Source organism: Bactrocera neohumeralis, chromosome 5 (assembly GCF_024586455.1).
Source record: "Bactrocera neohumeralis isolate Rockhampton chromosome 5, APGP_CSIRO_Bneo_wtdbg2-racon-allhic-juicebox.fasta_v2, whole genome shotgun sequence".
NCBI classification, from domain to species: domain Eukaryota; kingdom Metazoa; phylum Arthropoda; class Insecta; order Diptera; family Tephritidae; genus Bactrocera; species Bactrocera neohumeralis.
In genome coordinates, this window is record NC_065922.1 from 47,585,928 (window position 1) to 47,607,334 (window position 21,407).

Genomic DNA, 21,407 nt, shown 5'->3' on the forward strand with positions numbered 1-21,407 from the left:
GTCACCACTGACGGTTACGTTTTAACCGGCATCATTTTTGAAGAAATATGGATCGATGATTTCACACCAAACGGTTGTTTTTGCTGGATGAAATGGCAGCTCTTGAATCTCTTTAGGTTGCTAAACAAAATTTGGCCCATAGAGCGAGGTGATGTCGCTTGGAAATGTAGAGCGACTTCTTCTTCTTGCACAAGCTGTAATTTCAATTTAAGATCTCGACGTAAAATGCACCAACTTGTACCATACGTCAGTCCGAGTTGCTGCGAACGGCGGCGAATCGACTCTGCGCGGCTTTCGTGTACACTCTCAGGTACGACTGCAACGTATGTAGTTGTTCTTCCATACATTTCTTATTAAAATTAGCTACTGAACTCTCGTCGTATTGAAACATACTCATTTTTCGAGATAGTTAATCAAGGTTACTGAACAAGGTATAAGCTTGCCATGAAGTTTGTATCACCAAGAAGGAAATTTCGGAGACACTATAAACTGTCCTATATATAAATGATTAGCGTGACGATCTGCCGGTCGGTCTGTATATAAACGAACTAGTATCCTCGGTTTTGAGACGTCGATCCGAAATTTTGCACCCGTCGCTTTCTCCCAAAAGATAGTGCATGCAGAGGGTAACGTTCCGCTATCGAAGACAAAAAGCGGAGAAACATTTTCAATCCATTTATTCAGACACGAAAAGAAGGCGGCAGAACTGAAAGTTGACGAAGAAAAACCAAGAATCTGCGGCCGACAAACAAAACGCAAACATTTCTGCATGAGAACTTGCGAAGAATGCAACAGTGTACATTCCTCTGTTGGATACAATCGGCGAATATTTGAAGACGTGTTTTTCTAGATAAGTATTGGATGGATTTCAACTGAGTTTGCTACTTATAGAAAAATTATGTGTTGAAATTAAAGAAACGGCAAATCTTATTGACTGTTTGATAGATGGATTCAAAGTCCTTTAGGATAAAGATAACTTCGTGCGACGTTTGAAGCTCAAAGATGAACTTGATTACTGGCAGTGCCATTGGGCGGAGAAGCAAAATTAAAAAGACAACGTTGAAGAACTGCGATGTAGACTTATACCCTATAATCCATAGTTTTCTTCACATATTATGAAACGCGTTCTTGCTCGACTCGTCCCGGTAAAGCTGAATTTGTTTTCAAAAAGAGTATGATTGTAACCGAATTTAAGACCAAAAACGCAATGAATGCTATCGATCAATCACCGTATTCACCAAATTTTGCTCCAAACCGAAATTGCCGCTCCATGAGACCTGTTTTCAGTCGATCGAAGCGATAAAACAAAATTCGCTGAAAGAGCTGAAGGCTACCGCAAAAAGTACGTATGAGAAGTGTTTCGGGGGCTGGAAAAATCGTTGGCATAAGCGTATGAAGACGACAAAATAAATGCTGATGAATAACTAAATATTTTTCGTTTTATTTACAATTTCTGGATACTTTTTGTCACAAAGTATATGCTACCATACAAACTAGATAAGATATTTTCACAAAATTAAGCATAGATTAATGTTCAATGAACCGCTTCAAGCTTTGTACATATTGTTCAGATCTGACCACAATAACATATGTACATATGTATGTATATTTATCCTCTTGTGCTCTAAGAAATGCACCTGTGACGCATATTTTTGTTTCGATGCAGCCGAAGTAAACTTTTTCTTTTGTTATTATTATTAATTTCATCTCTTTTATGCTTTACTACTTGAAAAAGTAAATGGAGCTTAAAGGTGATAACTAAAATTTGTTTCTGGTAATATTGTTATATTATTTATAATATATTATTCATTGTAAAGCAAAGCGTTCATATATTCACCTTTTTTGTTTTCAGTTTTTCAACCTCGTTGTATGGAAATATATGTACATACATATATTACATTGCATATACATACTTAAAAAGGATTTATTTTATAAACAAAGCAATGCAAAAAAATATCAAATCGTACCTTATTACCTGGCAACGCTGTTGACAGCTTTTTCATTTGGCACCTCAATCGCCAAAATAGCTGCTAATGTGCTAAGTTTGTAAACAAAACAACATTTCAAGGAGAAGCCAAGGAGAGACAACTACCGTAATTCATGTGCAAATGCATTACACTTTCGTTATGACAGCGAAGGAGAGTGGACAAACACAACGAGCGCCTTACCGATATTCACACTCTAGCACATACAACAATCACCACAGCATCAATGTTGGCGTGGGGTACTCTCCACACTCACTCCTCATTTGCTCAGAGTCAATCAATTGGAATTTTTTATTTGCGGTCGGTCAACGGTGGAATTGCGCGTCGGTTCGCGTTGCGGGAAAAATTGTAAAAAACGAGTTAGAAATTAATAGTAAAAGTGCATTTTCAATTATTTTGTAATATTTAAAATTATATATGTGAGAGTTGTGCAAATTAAATAAAGTCGATATTGTGTGAATAAAAGAAGTTTGTGCGAAAAGTAGTAAGCGATCTAAGCAAAGCAAGCAAAAAATTGTGTTGAAGAAAATCAAATAGTGCGCATAGTTATTAATTTGTATTTCTTATTAAATATTGCTTTTAATGCTGCTAAGAGTGAAGTGTATGGAAATCGTGAAGTAATAGTCATTTCTAGTGTTGTGGAAAGTTAGTGAATTATTTTCTATTAAAATGTAAAAGTAAAATGTTGTGAAGTCAAGCGTTCGTTCTTTCGATGTTCGTCTGTTGCCGATTTTTAATTAACCAACACGGTCGTTCGTATAAACAAACAAACAAAAAATATGAATCAAGGAGAGTAATAGTTTTCTGTTGTCAATTCAAAAGGTGAGTACAGGGTGTTTGTACACAAATTACTTTATATTTTTTTTAAGTAAATTAAATAGGTTTTAAGAATTCATTGTTTGCATGTTTTTAATAATTTAGTTTTTATCAAACTGATAACCGACTTAATGATTTTATTCATTTTAAAAATTAATTAATTGTGCACTATATATGATTAAGTAAATGAGTAAAAACTATTTAGTGATATTTGTGGATATAATGTTGAATAATATACTTGTAAAATTCGTAATACATTGAGAAATTAAATACTTTATTTTGTGAAATTTTGACTTTAAATGCGAATATGTCGAAAAATATAAGTCCCCTGCGGCAAAATGTATACATATTCTTAATCAGGAGAATATCCTCTACTCACCCATTTCCATATAATCCCCAAATTCGTGGGATGCCATAATAAAGCCATACATTAGAGTACAACATTTTGTTTTATAAAACTAAAAAAAAAAAAAACATTTTTGCTATACTCGATATCCAAAAAATTCTAAATTCTCTAATTTTAGTTTTGAAAAATTCGTTTAATGATTAAATCATTGAAAAGTGGCATAAAATAAATAGCTTGTTGTCATTATGAATTCAGAAAAAGTTTGCTTTGCTTATGGTTCATGGGGTTCTACCTTATAGCAAGAAAAACGTATTTTTGTGAAAAGGCATTTTATTTAATCGTTAAATCTAAAAAAATTGCTTTTACAGAATTTAGTGTACTGTTATAATTTTGAGAAAATTCCAAAGATATCAATATTCCTACTTTCTGTAGAAGTATTTTTCGAATTACTTCCACTGTTGTTGTTGCTGTAATGGGTAAATAATCCCCGTTAGGATGGTAAGGATTAGGTGTTTCGACGGGTTAGGGTCAAATGGAGAAGGTTGTCAGATGTGTAAGCTTGTGTCATGCGGGGACTAGTGGCACGCTGGACATACAGCTGTTGACAGCTAATTAGAAACGACACTTGTTTTGAAGTAAATTATGTTATTTTCCAATAAATCGGGTATATTTATTGTATTTGCACTTATTTTATTGAAACCTATGTTAAACTTAAACTCTAATAGTAGAAATTTTGCTTAAAAATTGTTTTTGTTTCGAAGATTTAAAAAAAACATTTGAAATCAGCGATTTTAGTAGGACAGCTAATTAGAAACTTAAATATTTAAAATTAAAATAATTATATTACATAACTTGCTTACTTTCAGTTAGCATTTTGTTGGTTATCTCTTTTACTTTAATATTGCTTCACATCGCTCTTTTAACATCACCCAAAGATGTTCTATAGGGTTAAAGTCTGGGCTAGACGATTTCCACTCCAAAACATTGATAAAATTTTTATTAAAAAACTTTTGTGTCTTAGATGAATGCTTTGAATTGTTGTCTTCTTTATATTTTTTAGGATGTTGACGTATTTCTCTTTGTTTAAAATTTCATCAATCTTATGGAGTGGACCAACACCATTCCAGACCCAAAACATCCCCATACCATGATTCATCCTCCACCATACTCAACTACGCGTGGAACATTACGAAGATCAAATCCTTGATTTATTGGACGGCGAGCATACCTTCGGCCATCAGAACCTAAGCGATTAATTTTTGTTACATCGTTCCAAACGACATGCCCCCGTTAATTTGTTGTCTTAGACCAATAAGAGTTGGCTAAGTCTACGCGTCGTTTCTACAAATTTTAGTCAGAAGTGGGTTCCTGCGTGCTGCCCTGCCGTGAAGTCCAGATACGAGCAAACACCGGGAAATTGTTTTCTTGGATAACTGGCCATTATATTCGTCTTGAATTTCATGTAGAATATCAGTGGAATCCTTTTTTGGGTCTCTTTGCGAGATAGTATTAATTCCGCGGTTAATTTCTGTTGCAGTTTTTCGTGTTTGTTCTTTGCGTGCAACATTGGAAATAGTTTCAAAATTCTGCATATGTTAAAAGGCATTGAAAATAATTTTTGTTGAGCATTTGATCTTATTCATATTTTATTTGTACGTTTTTCCAGACTGACGAAGGTCAAAAATATAACTACGTAGGGCAGATGTACAACTCCAGCTTTTTCTAATTAAAAAACTTGAATAATACATTTGAATATATTTTAAACCACAACTTTGAAACACACGCTCACTATAAATCAGTAAAATTATTAATAAAAATTAACACCTTGAAGAATTTTATTTCTTTAAATAACTGTTTCTAATTAGCTGTCGCACTTAAATCACCTTCTACATCGTAACGCATTTACTATTTGAGAAAAAATTAAAAGAACTTCAACTGCACAACTACAAAACTGAGTAGTAATTGATGAACACGAACCAAGCAAGACTTTTAGGAATATAAATAACGCTATATCACAAATTTTTATCATTATACTCATCAGCCACCTACAAAAGAGGGATCGTTTCTAATTAGCTGCCAACAGCTGTATGTTCGATAGTCTGGGTCCATTCAGGATAAGTAGGAGTTTAACCTGCTACAGTATCCAGAACGAAGCAACTCGAGCTCTTCGCCTGCAATGAGTGTTGGTTTGCCTCCAAGTACGCCACCCACTGAGAGGGAGTCGGTGAAGGTGTTAATGAATTCACTGTGAATTGCGGTCAGTGCATGTCTGAAGTCATTTGCGTCCGAAGTCTTGTCAGCGTATTGTTTTATATCGTCGACGTATTTGAGGCCTCACGATGAAGGTGTTCGATGGAAGATATCAAGAGGTATCCTGTCGTAGTCCAGAATGCAGTGTTCTGACATGATTAGAGCTCTCTCGTCTGGATTTCACTGCCTGCGGCGTAGTTAAGGACCGGCCGGCCGATTGCCTAGTATGTTGCCAACAACGTTTCTTTGTCTTTTCCCCCTGGGCTGCCGCTGCTGCTGTCATTCCAGCCTTCTCCATGGATAAAACTAAAAAAAATCTAAACTAATATCTAATGTCCGAATAAAATTACTCAATCCATATTTAAGAAATAAATTCTCAAAAAAAGTCTTATTTTTACCTTAAAACCCTTACCATCGACACCCATCCCCTTAGCTATGCTGTAAGGTGTTGTTTAGTAAAGTCCAGCTAGGTCGAAAATGTGGCTCTCTTCGGAGTTTGCCAACGTTCTCATTTACTGCAGTTTTTTATACTTTTATGAGAGCGGGGTTGGATCCGTCGGTGCTTGTTAGATTTCAGTTGCTAAAATTAGGTTATCATTGTTAAAGGAGTGTTAGTTTTAGATATAAATGTGTTTGGTTTCTGAATTTTGACCAGTTTTTCCCTTGTAAAAGTAGTATATATGAAAGCTATAACGAAACACCTTCTTGGAAGCAAGATCTTAATTATAGATAAAATATTAAACAAAAACTTTTATAATTACAAACAAATATAATAAGTTGACCAACTTAAATTGGAAACAGGGTTATTAGTTTTCAAAACCGTATGATAATAAATACCAATTTTACAGGGGCAAATGTTGTTAAGTTTAAATTGTAGAAAACGGTGTGATATGTGATTCAATCGAATTTGCTTAACTTCCATCGCATTAACATTTTATGCTTCTCAACATTATCAGTGATATAATTTCGAAGAAAACACATTCTGAGTTTATTTATATGCTTCAGCTTTGCCAAAGCTTTCACTAACTGTAATTATAAGCGTGTAACGGATGTCAAAGTGTTTTTGTGCAACTTTCGCTTGCGTGCCTGAATCATATTAGTATTAATATGAAATACAGCAAGCAATATTAATTACAAGAATCACTGGATTCTTCCCTCGCACCAACAAAGTCAGCTGAGGCATTTGGGCTTAAATTCATTATGCTTTCATTGCTTAACAATTAATGCTCATGCAGTTTTGATGACCTTATGAAATAATCATCAATCATAATAATATAGAAAAAGTTTGCAAAAAAAGAAAAAGATTAATAAGTATTGTCTGTCCAGCGACAAGCTTTGAGAGCATTACAAAAATAGATATGTGTATCCAACAAACAAGCACAAATTAAAGAGATGCTTTTATACAGCATAGATGTGAACGTACCTCGAGATGTGTAGATCAAATCACGCGAACCGTTTGATGAAGAAATATTCTCGTTTATTTTAGTGAAACACACAGTCAAGTGGTGAAACGCGTGGGAGCGAAAGCGCGTTAGCCGTAAACCATAATAACCACAAGGTAACCACAATGTAAGCACAAGGAATGTGAAAGGCATCGAACCAATAACAAATAAGGATGGACTGAATTTGCACGGATTCGAATATGAAATTATTTTTGGAAAATGGAAGAAAATAAATAATGTGGCCTCGGAAATCAGCTATGTAGTTTCCGAAAACTGTATTCGTTATGACTTAACTTTTTGTGTCTGATTTGGATGTGACCATTGTCATACATACATATCTGTTAAGTTTAATTAAGCTTTATCACTCTTTATCTGAAGTTTTCAGATTTTTGTCGAAATTCTCAGTCAATAACAGTCGTGAGGTCTCAACTATTTACCGATATGACGTCTTTGCAATTAAGAGTGAAAACGAAAGTTATCTAATACCATTTATACGGTTCAGGGATAACAATTTATATGGTACTTAAAAGCAGCTATAGCTTGAATTCTTACTTTTTCTGAAGAGTTTGAGTTAGGTTCTTACGTTCTCTACTCTAAAGCCAAGTGGGAGTGGCGCCCATTCTGATTCCAGAACGCAACCAGAGGTCGGTCGTCTTATATTTATAAAGGTCTTCTCTGCTAATATTTGCTTTTTGGAAATACATGGTAAAGAGCTTGTTTTAAAATATTCCGTTTTATAGAAAATAAATGTGATTAGCAGCTGATATTACACAGCTTGTCATATTCGTTGTTGTTTTAATCGAGTTGAGAGTATAAATCCGTGCTCGTTGTCATTACTTATATTCGTTCATGTATAACCGAACATTTCATACTCTTCCAACTTGAAGGATTAAATTAGGGAAGTACCTTCAGATACATAACGCTTGTTAGCTATACGGGGTCTGGGGCAAGTTCTCACTCGAGATCATATATTCTAAGCACAAAGATGCACCGCTATAAGAAAAAACACGCTCTGTCATTTTCATTGAGCTAATTCACATTTTGGCCGATATATGCGATATAAAGTCACCCGGTAGGGAAGTATTGATCCGATTCAACCCATTTTGGACACACACTAAGAAACGATTCTCTCTGAATTTCGTTTATATTTTTCACTCATTGACGGATATCTAGGGTTTGAGCAACAGCTGTTGTTCGATTCAAGAAATTTTCAGTCATAAGGTGAAAGACCTCAAATGCACTATTCCATTTTCACACTGTAACAGAAGAATGTCACGTACCAAATTTTGTTGAAATCGGTTGGGCGGGTCTCGATTTATATGATTTCGGTTGGGCGGTACCCACTGTCCAATTTTGACCTCGGTTACCTTAAAGCTCTTTCATAGCATCTCGGGTGTAAAATTTAATGTCTCTGGCGAATTTAGTTAATGATTTATGGTAGATTTTAACAGTTATATGGTGAGTGAGCGGGTTTCATCTCTTTTCAGACTGTCGGTAGTAGCTTTTATATTATTTACGCTAGGCAAATTTGGTTATTGTAGTTTTAGTGGTTTAGGACATATATACATTAAACTTATTAGAGGCCGGGGCCCACTTTTTCAAAATTTTTTCTCACAGATGCCACTTGCTATAGCGATCCTCTGTATCAAATTAAAGCCTTATGTCTTAATTTAGTGCTTAGTTATGGTACTTTATACGCTTTAGGTTATTATCGTTTTGTGGGCGTGGCAGTGGTACGATTACTTCCATCTACGAACTCCTACTTTTTCTTTGCCAAGGAACGGTGCACATTAAGTTTCAGAAAGATATCTTAATGTTTATTCAAATTACATCTTACACGGATGGACAGATAGTCACCCGGATTTCAGCTCGTCTCATCATCCTCAACATTTATTTATATATAACCCTGTATCTATCTCGAGAAAAACGGTCATCCCATTTTTATGGGCTCAAAAATCAATTTTTTTTTTTATAAATTACTTGTTATCTTAACATGTCTAGAATCCAGTGCTGTTCGGAGCGCTGCGTTGGCAGTTACGGTTGGAGCCTATTGTGACTTGAAACTTTAAACGCGTTTTTCTCAAAACTGTGTTTTTCAAACTTTCCTCCATCGTATCTCAAAAACGGCTTGACCGAATGACTTGAAATTTATAGGACATACTCAACACATATAAACGCATCGAATGAACTATTATCAATCGAAAATCTGCAAAATTTCTATTTTTTTATCGCAAAAAACACAAAAAAAAAAAACAGAAAAAGCGCAACTTTTATTTCAATTTTCTACCAAAAGTCCAATTTTTTGTATATTCATTTGATAATAGTTCATTCCGTGCATTTAGGCATACAGTTTAAAACGCCGTTTTTTGTTTTTTTTTTTTCAAGAAAGGCCAGTCAGCCGGAATCGTGGAGGAAGTGTAAGCTCATTTTTTCACATGGGATGACCCCTTAAGATTAGATAACACTTACAACCGTTAGGCGAACAAAACTATTATACTTTGTTTTGCAACATGTTGCAAGAAACGGCTAGTTTTGAGGTTAGATTTTTTGATCTTTAATATGGCTCATATCGTTTTCTCATTAAATGATTTCACTGAAATGACGAAAGTATAAAAATAAAATCGAAGCTACTTTTGTAAGTCGTAAGTGTGTTTAGAAGCTACCTACATTTTCGAAGCGCTCGTCACGTTCGCAAGAACTTGAGATGAATTCTATTCATTTAAAATTTGACATGAATATTCTTCATATATTTTGCTACCATTTGAAACATAAAAAAAAAACCTAAACAATTTTAATTTTTAATATTGAGTAAAAATGAAAAAGTTAAAAAAATCAAAGTCCGTTATTTTTTTAAAGTATTGAAAAAATCAATAGTTTTTTTCTCCACTAGTTTAAGAATCTATAATTTAATTTTATTTTCTTATGTACTCTTGAAATATTAGTAGTTAATTGATAAAAATATCAACTGCAGTTTTTTTTATAAGATGCCAAAAGAACGTTCGAAATTTGCGCCCCTGGACAAGAACATCAACTTACTCCAAATTTATTAAATATGTTACTCATACGTCATGTTGTGCGAAAAATAAAACATTGACACGCGGCGACTGTCTGTGAGTGTGTGTGTGTGCGCTCGAGCACATATCTAGTTATTAATTAATTACTTTCAGCCAAACCACTCATTTATTTTGCTCAAGTATCTTTTGCCGTCTGCTTTGTCTACATATTTATTTGTGCGAGCGCAAAACTTTGGCTTGATGTCTGCATCTTCAAAGCTTTTCACCAACTTTGATACGCCTCCACCATTTACAGGCAGCAGCTCGGTGTAACGGCAGCAATCGCAAATGTAATCAAATAAACCAGTTTTTGCTAGGCGCACACACACATACAATACATACATACCTACATATATATCTAGATATATATACATGTAACTACTTAAGTTGCCATGGCGTGCGCCTGTGAGCGTGTCTTAATGTTATTACTGCGCAGTGATTAACATGTGTGCCCGCCACATTCTTCATTTCTAACATTTGCAAGATTAATTTTATTCCTCGCACCACATGCTTTCGCTATTTTCGCTTACTTTTTTCCCCTCTTACGACGTCCGTATTTGCCGTTTTTCATTCATTATTGTTGTGTTTGGCATTCTTGACCAGCTGCGCAGAAACCAATTTAGCAAGAACCTACAAATTCGCTTATGTGTGCATGTGCGCTTGCATGTGTGTGTGTGAGCATTTAATTAAGCACAACAACAAGTGTAATGCCAATATCATCGAGTTTCATCGCCCATCGCCATGCGTCATTGCTTCCCGTCACAGCGGGGGCGTGCTGCGGGCATGTTCGGCTTATCATCAAGTATACACATGTATTCACACACACACAAACACACGTACAGATGAATATAATGTAACATCAATACATTGCATATCTGCACACGGCTTAATACAATTAAGAATCAATTCACGCAGTTAATTACAATTTTATTGCGAACAATAACAATTATTTTGGCAGTAGTGCAGTGTGCTCGTTATTTGTATTTGTGTGGGTGTGTGCTATGTGTGTGGTTTCATGCTTGATTTCCTCCATATTTGCTCTGCATGCTCTTGTTAATATATGTGTGTACATTTAATGTCAATAATCAATGCTCGTTGACCAGTCGGTCACATGTATTTATTCACTTAATGTTCACATGCTCACCCATACACACACAAATAGACATACATATGTGTAGGCAGGTCAGGGTGGCATAAGCAATCTTAATCTGTCAGCTTTGGAATTTATTTCGATAAATTGCCAAAAACAAGCGTTTACACACACAGTTCTACGAGATCCGAACGCTTAATGACACTATTACGCTGCCAGCTACACCTTGTCCCTCCCGCCCCGTCACATTTCTTAATAAAATAGATTATACAGAAATCATTCAGAAATGCAGCACTGTCCTAATATGCTGAATTATGTATTAATTAATTAGTTTTTTTGTGTAAGATTGTAAACATATTTCCTTTTAATGATAAATTGCGCCGATCAAAAGTCATTATTTGACACATTTTTTTATTTGCAAAATATCCCAGGAATATATTAGTTTTAGTGACGGTAAACAATAACTTATTACTAATAACTTATGTCAATATGTCAATTTTTGTTTTATTATCTACAAGGTTTTTGTTTTAATTATTCTTTATTAAAAGCCGCTTACGCGATTATTGCCGAGTTATCATTCTCATTGGGGGCGACTGGGGAGGGATGGTTCGCCTTCTCACTTTAGCTCGCTTTCAAACGGATGTTCTTTGGCTACCCAGAGCATACTTGGTCTATGACCGGAAGTCGTGGGCTGCTTGAGCCAAATGTAGAAGAATCGTTGCTAGCCACTGTAAGTGAATGGCAATCAAAGAATTTTCCTCACCTGCGTGAACTTCTACACATGACTCCATCCTCTTTTTAATTATTACGGTGATAATTATAGTCTGAACAGGGCTTCTATTAAGTATATCTATGACAGATCAGCATCACGAGTTGAGTCCTTTTAGACCTGTTTTTTTTTTGTGTGTTTGCTTTCTTATATTAGGATAAGCATCGAAAGTCGGAGTGCGGAACTTTAATCCGCTAAACCTAACCTACTTCCATCTCATGTCTCTCTCACGGGACTAAGTACTACTTCATGGGAGAGAAAAATACATTCCCGTATTCTTGAAAACCGAGGTTAATGATAGAGTACGTGTTCAGAGTCTTAGATACATTCTGTACACGTCGGACAATATTAACTAAAATATGCCGATATTTGTTTAGGTAGCTTCAAAAGCACCCAAGGCCACTGAGTATTTGGGTCAGTTGGAAATCCAGATCCCCCATGTTGTCTATCTATCCACGAATGCATGTCCGGAATCAGTCTGTGAGTCCACCGTCCTCTGCCATCTTTGCTGCCACATTGTGATCGCCTCCTCCATCGCCATAGTTGGGTCAGTTTAAAATCCAATTCCCCATATTGTCTATCTATCCACGATGGATGTCCGCGATCAGTCTGTGGGTCCACTGTCCTCTGCTATCTTTGCTGCCACATTGTGATCGCCTCCTCCGTCGCCAAGGCTACCATATTTTGGTTCTACAAATCTTTGTGAGCTTTGGCCTGCTACACATTTGCCCTCCAAACATCTCGTTCATCTGCATTCTTTTATAATTATATATGCCCAGCTTCTTCAAATCTTCTTTGTGTTTGTCAATCCATCTTGATCGCGGTCATATATTTCATTTTATTTTCATTGATTTTTAGACCAATTTGGCCAGTTGCCCCTTCAATATTAGCGCAAGTTTTGGACTGGGCGTAGATATTTTAGCTGACTATAGCGATATCGTCCGCGTATGCGAATATCTACGCAGTTCTGATTAATACCTGTATGTGTTCAGTTTTCTTTGCGTCGCTTATTTCACCGATGGCACAGCATAGAATAATGTTGAATATTGTGGACGATAGCGTATTACCCTGTTTTACTCCAGGCTTAATTCTAGAGGATTTGGACTTACTGTCTTGTATCATTTCTTTTGATAAGGTTGTGCGTAAAGACATTATTACAATTCTATTAAGTTTTTCTGGTATTTTGCATTTCCGAAATGTTGTCATCCTATTAATGCAATCGAATGCTTGCTTGAATTCAGTAAATAGGATAGCGGGTCAATACTGTGCTCATAACATTTCTCCAGGGCATATTTGAGGAGAAAAATAGGTCTACTGTTGGTCTTTCGGCTGTATATCCATATTGATATTCAGGAAGGACATTTTCTGTTCACAAGTATTCCTTTGCTAAATAGTGATCACTATCGCAGTTGGGACCTCTTGGACTACTTACGTTGTTTATGCAGCTTTTTCTTCGGCGATTGATAAGAACGTAATCAATTTGATTCACTTCATTGCTTCTAGATATCTTCCACGTCCCTTTGAAAACAATTCGTATTTCTTTTAGCCAATTGCTCCAAAGTCCTTTCAACGTATACTACGTCGTGGGGGGCCACGATATCCACCTCATATTTCGTAAGTTCAGCAGCGATTTTATTAATTTTACGAGCTCGTAGCATAGTTCTTATATTCCATGCGCCGAGTTTTCATTCATTATACTTTTTTCGAGTTTTTCGCTCGTCAACGTTGCTTTTGGGTTGTTCTCCGAGGCACTTGTGTTGATTTCATGGCAAACAGCTGCTTTACTTTATTCTTCACATTTGGTCAATCTGGAAACTTACCGGAGAAAACTAGATTTATTGGTTATCGACGCCGCGGAGTTGTACCTTGCAGACCTGCAGCAAACATTATCTTCGGATAGGTTAAAGTTATAGGTTGAGACGATCTAATACATCAGTATTGGGTGCAACAAGTTGCATAGTTCATGTATGATCAGCATTCAGCTTGTCTCTTAGTAAGCTTTCAAAACACTTTCCCTAGCACCTTGCATTATTCCATATAATGGTCCAGTACTCACAGGAAATGCTCACTTTTCTCTGCTACCATCTATGGCGACACTTAAGGACTTAGGTCAGTCTAGGCTTTAATCAATATTCAATTAGAAAGATCGCTAAGTGCCGAAATGTCTGAGCCAGTTTCTGCAATGGGCGTCAATGGTACTGGGAGACTAACGCTCGTATCTACTTGAAATCCTAACTGTAGATGTTTTATAAAGTTTGAGGAAAAATTTTTTCAAGATTCAATTATCAAATTTATGCGTCCAAAGGCCCTAAACTGGTCTCACCCCCAAATTATTAACATGACAGAAAGTAAATACTAAGTAAAATTTGTTTATGCAGTTGGTTAATTGCAAAGAAAATAGCAAAGAAAATAACCCATTAAATGAAAGAATCTAAAAAAGTTGAAAGCCAATTAAAAGTATTGACTTTAGGCTTACTCCTAGTAGGACTACATGTTTATTTTTCACTTTGTATTAACTTTAAATGCTTTGTAAAAACAGTGGCAACATTGCCACAAACGAAATTAAGTTTAAAGTCGATGAAAATTAATTAAGCACTCGCAAATTTACGATCAATTTAATGAGAGCGAGCGAGCACATGAACAAACACGTAAACGCTTCAATTGATGCCATGAAAAAGCCAACGCAAAGGGATTCGCGCGCAAAAAGGCATATTATGAAAAAAAGCGAGCAGCGGGTGGAAAAAATAAATGAAAACAAGCGAAACATTTGCATTGTCGCCCAGGGAAACGATTTACACGCACCACGAGGCGTATGAGTGACACTGAATTTTTATGATATGGCGCGCAAAGTGAGCTTACGAGTGGAAAAGAGAGAGAGAGAGAGCGACGAAACATTAAAAACAACGCACACATTAATTTTTTCATTGTCCACGGACAACATTAACAAAAATAACCAGACCACATTCGCACATACATATCCGCTGGCTCGTACTCGTAAAAAAGCGAAGCGCATGCAAATTTGTTGTGTCAGAAATTGTCGCAAAAATAATAAAAATTGAATAAATGTAAATAAAGTGCGATTGTAAAAAGCAAAAAAAAAAAACAACAAAAATTATAAAAATAAAAATAGCTTTAAAATTAATTACCTGCAGCATGATGTGGCAAATTGGCGCTGTTAAAGCTGTTTGGATATGCTTTCGTGTGGGTCCTTCAAGCAAACAATTACAGTATTTCAGTAAAAATAACAAAACCGTAGTTCGAAAAGGTAAACAAGCGTACGGTATATGCTCCGGGATTTTTTTCTGTCCATTCTGGAAGTATTTTGGCGTTATTTCTATAGAAATTCTAATTTAAATATTTCTGCAAGGAATTTAGGTCTCTTTTTTTGTCTCCAAAATACGTAAGCCAGAAGTTAGGCTGAATTACTTTTAATATTTTGAAGCACACGAAACTCTTATGCAACATCTCAAGATATACAGAAATAATTTTGATAAAATGACAGCTTTGTCCGTCTGCTGTTATTGCTAGCAGGTTTGCTTCGAGCTGTTCCCTGCTTTAAATAGTTCGTGCATCGAGAACCTGTGGGATGTATACATAAAAAAATTATGGCCTAAGGTACAGAGGCGAGGAATTCTATTTCGTCATAAACATGCTCAAATTTGTGTTTAAGTATGATTAGAAAAACCAAAGCCTTTACAGATGCCAATATTGGTTATACTGAAAGTTATTATTATATCTTATAAATTTTATATTTAGATTCACTTTTGCTTTTTTTAGTAGTTGTTTAATGAAATCCAAATATTTACAAGTTTTTTTATCACCGATTAGAATTGATGTCGTTATCAATTTTGTAAGTCACTGTATGTATGCATTTCTATTCTATCGTATGTATTAAAAATTCAAAATTTCCAAATTGTAATACAAATACAAAAGAAGAGAAAGTGCAAAAATCGACATGTATGTTTGGCCCGCCATTTTATAATAATTTTTTTGTTTTTGAGTTTTGTTAGATCATATGATATTTGTAAAGATCAAAACCGGTAGTTTTATTATTTTAAAATTTATACTAATGTGAAATTCGTAACCATCAAAACGGCCCTGAGTTACAGAACATGAGAACTTCAGTGCCTATTGCTGATTTCTTTATCGAAAAATATCGGTTAATCTGCGAGTTACCTGAATAAAATCTGTGATCCTCGTTCTCTGGAAATAATATGTCCCATTGTCAAATATGGATAATGTAGCGTGTATAAGGATTTATAAAACATCTGCTTAGCTGTATACCTTATTTATTGGTCAATCGAAGTATTGTGCGACATATCATCGCAATCGCATTCCGGTTGACTTTGTTCACACATAGAATAATTTTTTCTGGCACTAATACTTTTCGTGCGCTTTTGCCATTTTGTGGTCATAATAATCGTTCAGCTGTGTTCCAGCACACATTTTCTTGACATAATGTTCAAGTGTCAATAAGACAAAGAACCGGTCGAAGTAATGAAAATATTGCTGCCGTTCAGGCAAGTGTTGCTGAAGACTGCAATTTGTCGATTCCGAGACGTTCTCAAGAATTGGGAATGCCTCAAACTACGACCTGGTGGTTTTTGATTAATGATTTGGGCTTGTATCCATATAAAGCTTTTCTCACTCAAGAACTGAAGCCATTGGATTACCTTAAACATCGTGAATTTGCTAATTTCGCCTTCGAAGAGCTTGAAAACGATAGTCAGTGGTGTGGTAAATAAACAAAACTGTCGATTCTGTTGCGAAAAAAAATTAAAAAAATGTTTCTGAACAACCGTTAAGTTCACCTAAATTGACAGTATCCTGCTGTTTTTGGTCTGGTAGAATCATCGGTATACTTAGATCGATCATAAACAACTTTTTATGGATGTAATTGGCAGAAGTTGATCTTGATAACATCTGGTTCCAACAAAATGGGGCTGCGTGCCACACAGCACGTGCAACAACTGTATTATTGCGATAAAAGTTTGGAGATTCGATTTTTTCAAGAAATGTTGACTTTGAATGGCCTCTAAGCTTTGGAAGTCAATATTGAACGTGACAAACGACTCGAAAATTTGGTTCATCGAAATCGTTCCTGCAAAAGAAGTCGTAGAGGTCATTTGAAGAATGTTATCTATTTAGAACATTGAATACTATATATGCGAATTTTAAAGAAATGATAACGCCATCTGTATGAAATGTGTTGTTACACTCAAATTTATTTTTCTTACTTGTTACTATCGGTTTTGCATCAGTTATTTTAAGAGTGTTATTTTTAAGAAAATAAAAAACATTAATTTTCATTGCGCCGAAGCTAAAATAACCTTTAAAAAAAGTTTTCCATACAAAAGCTCGATTCTGAACGTTCATTTTATATGGCAACTATATGCTATAGTGATCCGATATCAGCGGGTTCAACAAATGAGCAGCTTCTTGTCGAAAAAAGGAAATGTGCCAAAATTCTCAAAAACTGAGGAACTAGTTCGCGTATAAACACACAGGCGGACATGGCTTCATCAACTCAACTCGTCATATATGCTCTGCGGCATTGGCTTCTGATTAATACAAACGTCGTGGCAAACTAAATGGACCCTATTCAGGGTATAAAATGCGAAAAGTTCCAGTGGAGGAGGAAGAAAACAGGCGTATTTAGTTTTAATTTTTTATAGGCGTTAACACCGCCTACGCGGTTATAGCCGAGTTTACAATACCACACCGGTTATTTTTGGCGTCAGTTGGAAATTCCAAGTGTAGCCAGGTTCTTCTGCACCTGGTCTTTCGAACGTAGTGGATTTCTTTCTCTTTCTTAAATTCCCCCGACGGGAGCTGCGTCGAATACTCTCAAAGCTGGAGTGTTTTCATCCATTCGGACGACATGACCTAGCCTACCTAGCGTAACCGTTGTCTCATAATTCGCTGAACTATGTCAATGTTGTCGCATATCTCAATCTCATACAGCTCGTCGTTTCGTCGACTACGATGCCAATGCACAGAGAACCATAAATCTTTCGCAGAACCTTTCTGTCGAAAACTCGTAACTCCGACTAGTCCGATGTTGTCATCGTCCATGCCTCTGCAACATATAGCCAAACGGGGATGATGAGTTATGAGAATTTGGTCTTTGTACGTCGAAAGAGGAGTTCTCAATTGCCTACTCAGTTTCAAAAGAAATTGTTGGCAAGAATTATTCTGCGTTGAATTTCAAGGTTGACGTTGTTGTAGGTGTTAATACTGGTTCCAAGATAGGCGAACTTATCTACGACTTCGAAGTTATAACTTTCAGCAGTGACGTGGGCGCCAAGTCCCGAATGCGACTTTTTATTGATGACAGGAGATATTTTATCTTGTCCTCGTTCACTGCCAGACCCATTTGCTTTGCCTCCTTATTCAGTCCGGAGAAAGCAGAACTAATGGCGCGGTTGAAGGATATCAATATCATCGGCGTACGCCAGTAGCTCTGCAGCTCGAATTATTTTCTCCAGCAGTAGATTGAAGAAGTCGATAGGTACTCGTAGTCGCCTTGTCTGAAACCACGTTTGGTATTGATGGGCTCGGAGAGGTCTTCCAGATCTTGACAGAGCTTTTCGGAGCTTCTTTGCTCATCGTCAGTTTATACAGCCGCATTAGTTTGACGGGTATACCAAGTTCGGACATAGCGGTATAAAGGCAGCTCCTTTAACAAAAAATATTTTCTCGCAACGTAACGATTGCTTAAAGAAAATTCGATAATGTCAGTTAATTTTTAAGGTTATTACAAATTAAGAAGTTTGACGTACAGCCGCTTTCCGGCCACAAAAGGTCTAGGTATAAAGAAAATTCATGGCAAATTTCAAGTAAATTTATCGACAATCTTCTTCTTAATTGGCGTAGACACCACTTACGCGATTATGGCCGAGTTAACAACAGCGCGCCAGTCGTTTCTTTTCGCTACGTGGCGCCAATTGGATATTCCAAGCGAAGCCAGGTCCTTCTCCACCTGGTCCTTCCAACGGAGTGGAGGTCTTCCTCTTCCTCTGCCTCCCCCGGCGGGTACAGCGTCGAATACTTTCAGAGCTGGAGTGCTTCCGTCCATTCGGACAACATGACCTAGCCAGCGAAGCCGCTGTCTTTTAATTCGCTGAACTATGTCAATGTCGTCATATATCTCGTACAGCTCATCGTTCCATCGAATGCGATATTCGCCGTGGCCAACGCGCAAAGGACCATAAATCTTTCGCAGAACTTTTCTCTCGAAAACTCGCAACGTCGACTCATCCGTTGTTGACATCGTCCAAGCCTCTGCACCATATAGCAGGACGGGAATTATGAGTGACTTATAGAGTTTGGTTTTTGTTTGTCGAGAGAGGACTTTGCTTCTCAATTGCCTACTCGGTCCGAAGTAGCACCTGTTGGCAAGAGTTATCCTGCGTTGGATTTCTAGGCTGACGTTGTTGGTGGTGTTTACGCTGATTCCAAGATAGACGAAATTATCTACGACTTCAAAGTTATGACTGTCAACAGTGACGTGAGTTCCAAGTCGCGAGTGCGACGACTATTTGTTTGATGACAGGAGATATTTCGTTTTGCCCTCGTTCACTGCCAGACCCATTTGTTTTGCTTCCTTGTCCAGTCTGGAGAAAGCAGAACTAACGGCGCGGGTGTTGAGGCCGATGATATCAGTATCATTGGCATACGCCAGCAGCTGTACACTCTTACAGAAGATGATACCTTCTCTATTTACTTCTGCGGCTCGAACTATTTTCTCCAGAAGCAGGTTGAAAAAGTCACACGATAGGAAATCGCCTTGTCTGAAACCTCGTTTGGTATCGAACGGCTCGGAGAGGTCCTTCCCGATTCTGACGGAGCTTTTGGTGTTGCTCAACGTCAGCTTACACAGCCGTATTAGTTTTGCGGGGATACCCAATTCAGACATCGCGGCATAAAGGCAGTTCCTTTTCGCGCTGTCGAAAGCAGCTTTGAAATCGACGAAGAGGTGGTGTGTGTCGATTCTTCTTTCACGGGTCTTTTCCAAGATTTGGCGCATGGCGAATATCTGGTCGGTTGTTGATTTGCCAGGTTTAAAGCCACACTGATAAGGTCCAATCAGTTTGTTGACGGTGGGCTTAATCTTTCACACAGTACTCTCGATAGAACCATATATGCGATGTTGAGGAGGCTAATTTCACGGTAGTTGGCGCAGATTGTGGGGTCTCCTTTTTTATGGATTGGGTATAGCACACTTAAATTCCAATCGTTGGGCATGCTTTCGTCCGACCATAATTTACAAAGAAGCTGATGCATGCTCCTTATCAGTGTTTGAATAGCTCGGCCGGCAATCCGGCGACGCCTGTCACTTTGTTGTTCTTCAGGCGGGCAATTGCTATTCGAACTTCTTCATGGTCGGGTAATGGAACGTCTGCTCCATCGTCATCGATTGGGGAATCGGGTTCTCCTTCTCCTGGTGTTGTGCCATTCAGCATTCATGCATGCGTTCACTGCCATTCAGCATTCATGCATGCTCCTTATCAGTTCTTCGCCGCCGTGTTTGAATAGCCATCAAAAGGGGGGTCTCTCATCCGAGGCTGTTGTTGGTTTTTCATTGGGGTGAGCTTTTTACGTAGCGGGTCCCAAACCCAGCGCACAACCCTATGTAGGGGATGTTTCGCCTTCTCACTTTAGCTCGCCTTCGAACGGATGTTCTTAGGCTACCCAGAGGATACTTGGTCAAAGACCGGAAGTAGTGAGCTGCTTGAGCCATGTGTAAAAGAATCGCTTCAGGCCACTCCCAAGTGAATGGCGATCAGAGAACTTTCCTCACTTGCGTGAACTTCTGCACATGACTCCATCCTCTCTCGACAATCACTTGATATTATTTTCAGGAAACGCTTCGAAAATTGTTGTACAGAGAAAAATGTTTTAAATCTTTTATGTTGTGACTAAACTGTCTGGGATCCCAAATTGTTGAATATTTAAACTAATTCGTTTCCACAAGCTTAGCTTTTCCTTACTTGGTTTGTAACCATTCTAGTTTCTGCACCGAAAAATATCAGGCTTCCAGCAATTATAGAAAGATTTGTAATGAGATATTTTCTAGACTAACGAGTTTTAATCCAAGTTGGAAGTAATACAGTTTTTGTTTTGATATAAACTGATTAAGTTTCTGCACAAAAGCTAAAAAATGCGGATATTTGACCAGTTAGTCATGTGTCTTATACTAGTTGCAAAGTAGTGTTTCACTAGCTGATTTGCCTAAAGGGATCATACAGTTGAATGATGAATTACATGCAGACATGTAAATAATGTTTTACATGAAACAGTTCATTCAAAGTTTTTAAATTCTACAAATTGAATAATAAACCTTGCAATCAACATGCGCTCACATACTTATATTTGACGCATATGTACATACGTTCAAATACAAAAATGCAAATGAAAAATGCCGCCGGGTGTCAAAATATTGAGAGTAACGCGGATTGGTTTACATTTTTTTAAACACACTCGCAGTTATATATGTATATGTGACATGTATGTATGGATTTAAATGCATTGGGTGTTTTTCATAATTGCATCAAAGGCATTGAGCGTGGCAATGGTCAATTAAATCAAAATTAATTGCAATGCTTTCAATTAAATTGCCGAAAGTGCCCGCAACAAGCGTCAACTGTTCGACA

General features: G+C 37.0%; 1 protein-coding gene across 1 annotated transcript in view; it reads left to right on the forward strand.

Moving 5' to 3' along the window:
• Positions 1-1,864: 1,864 nt before the first annotated feature.
• LOC126760094 (uncharacterized) overlaps positions 1,865-21,407 on the forward strand; it is a 187,530-nt gene continuing 167,987 nt past the window's right edge. Inside the window, exon 1 of the mRNA XM_050475491.1 lies at positions 1,865-2,807. The gene's annotated coding sequence lies outside the window, so the exon portion shown is untranslated. The remainder of the gene's footprint in view (positions 2,808-21,407) is intronic.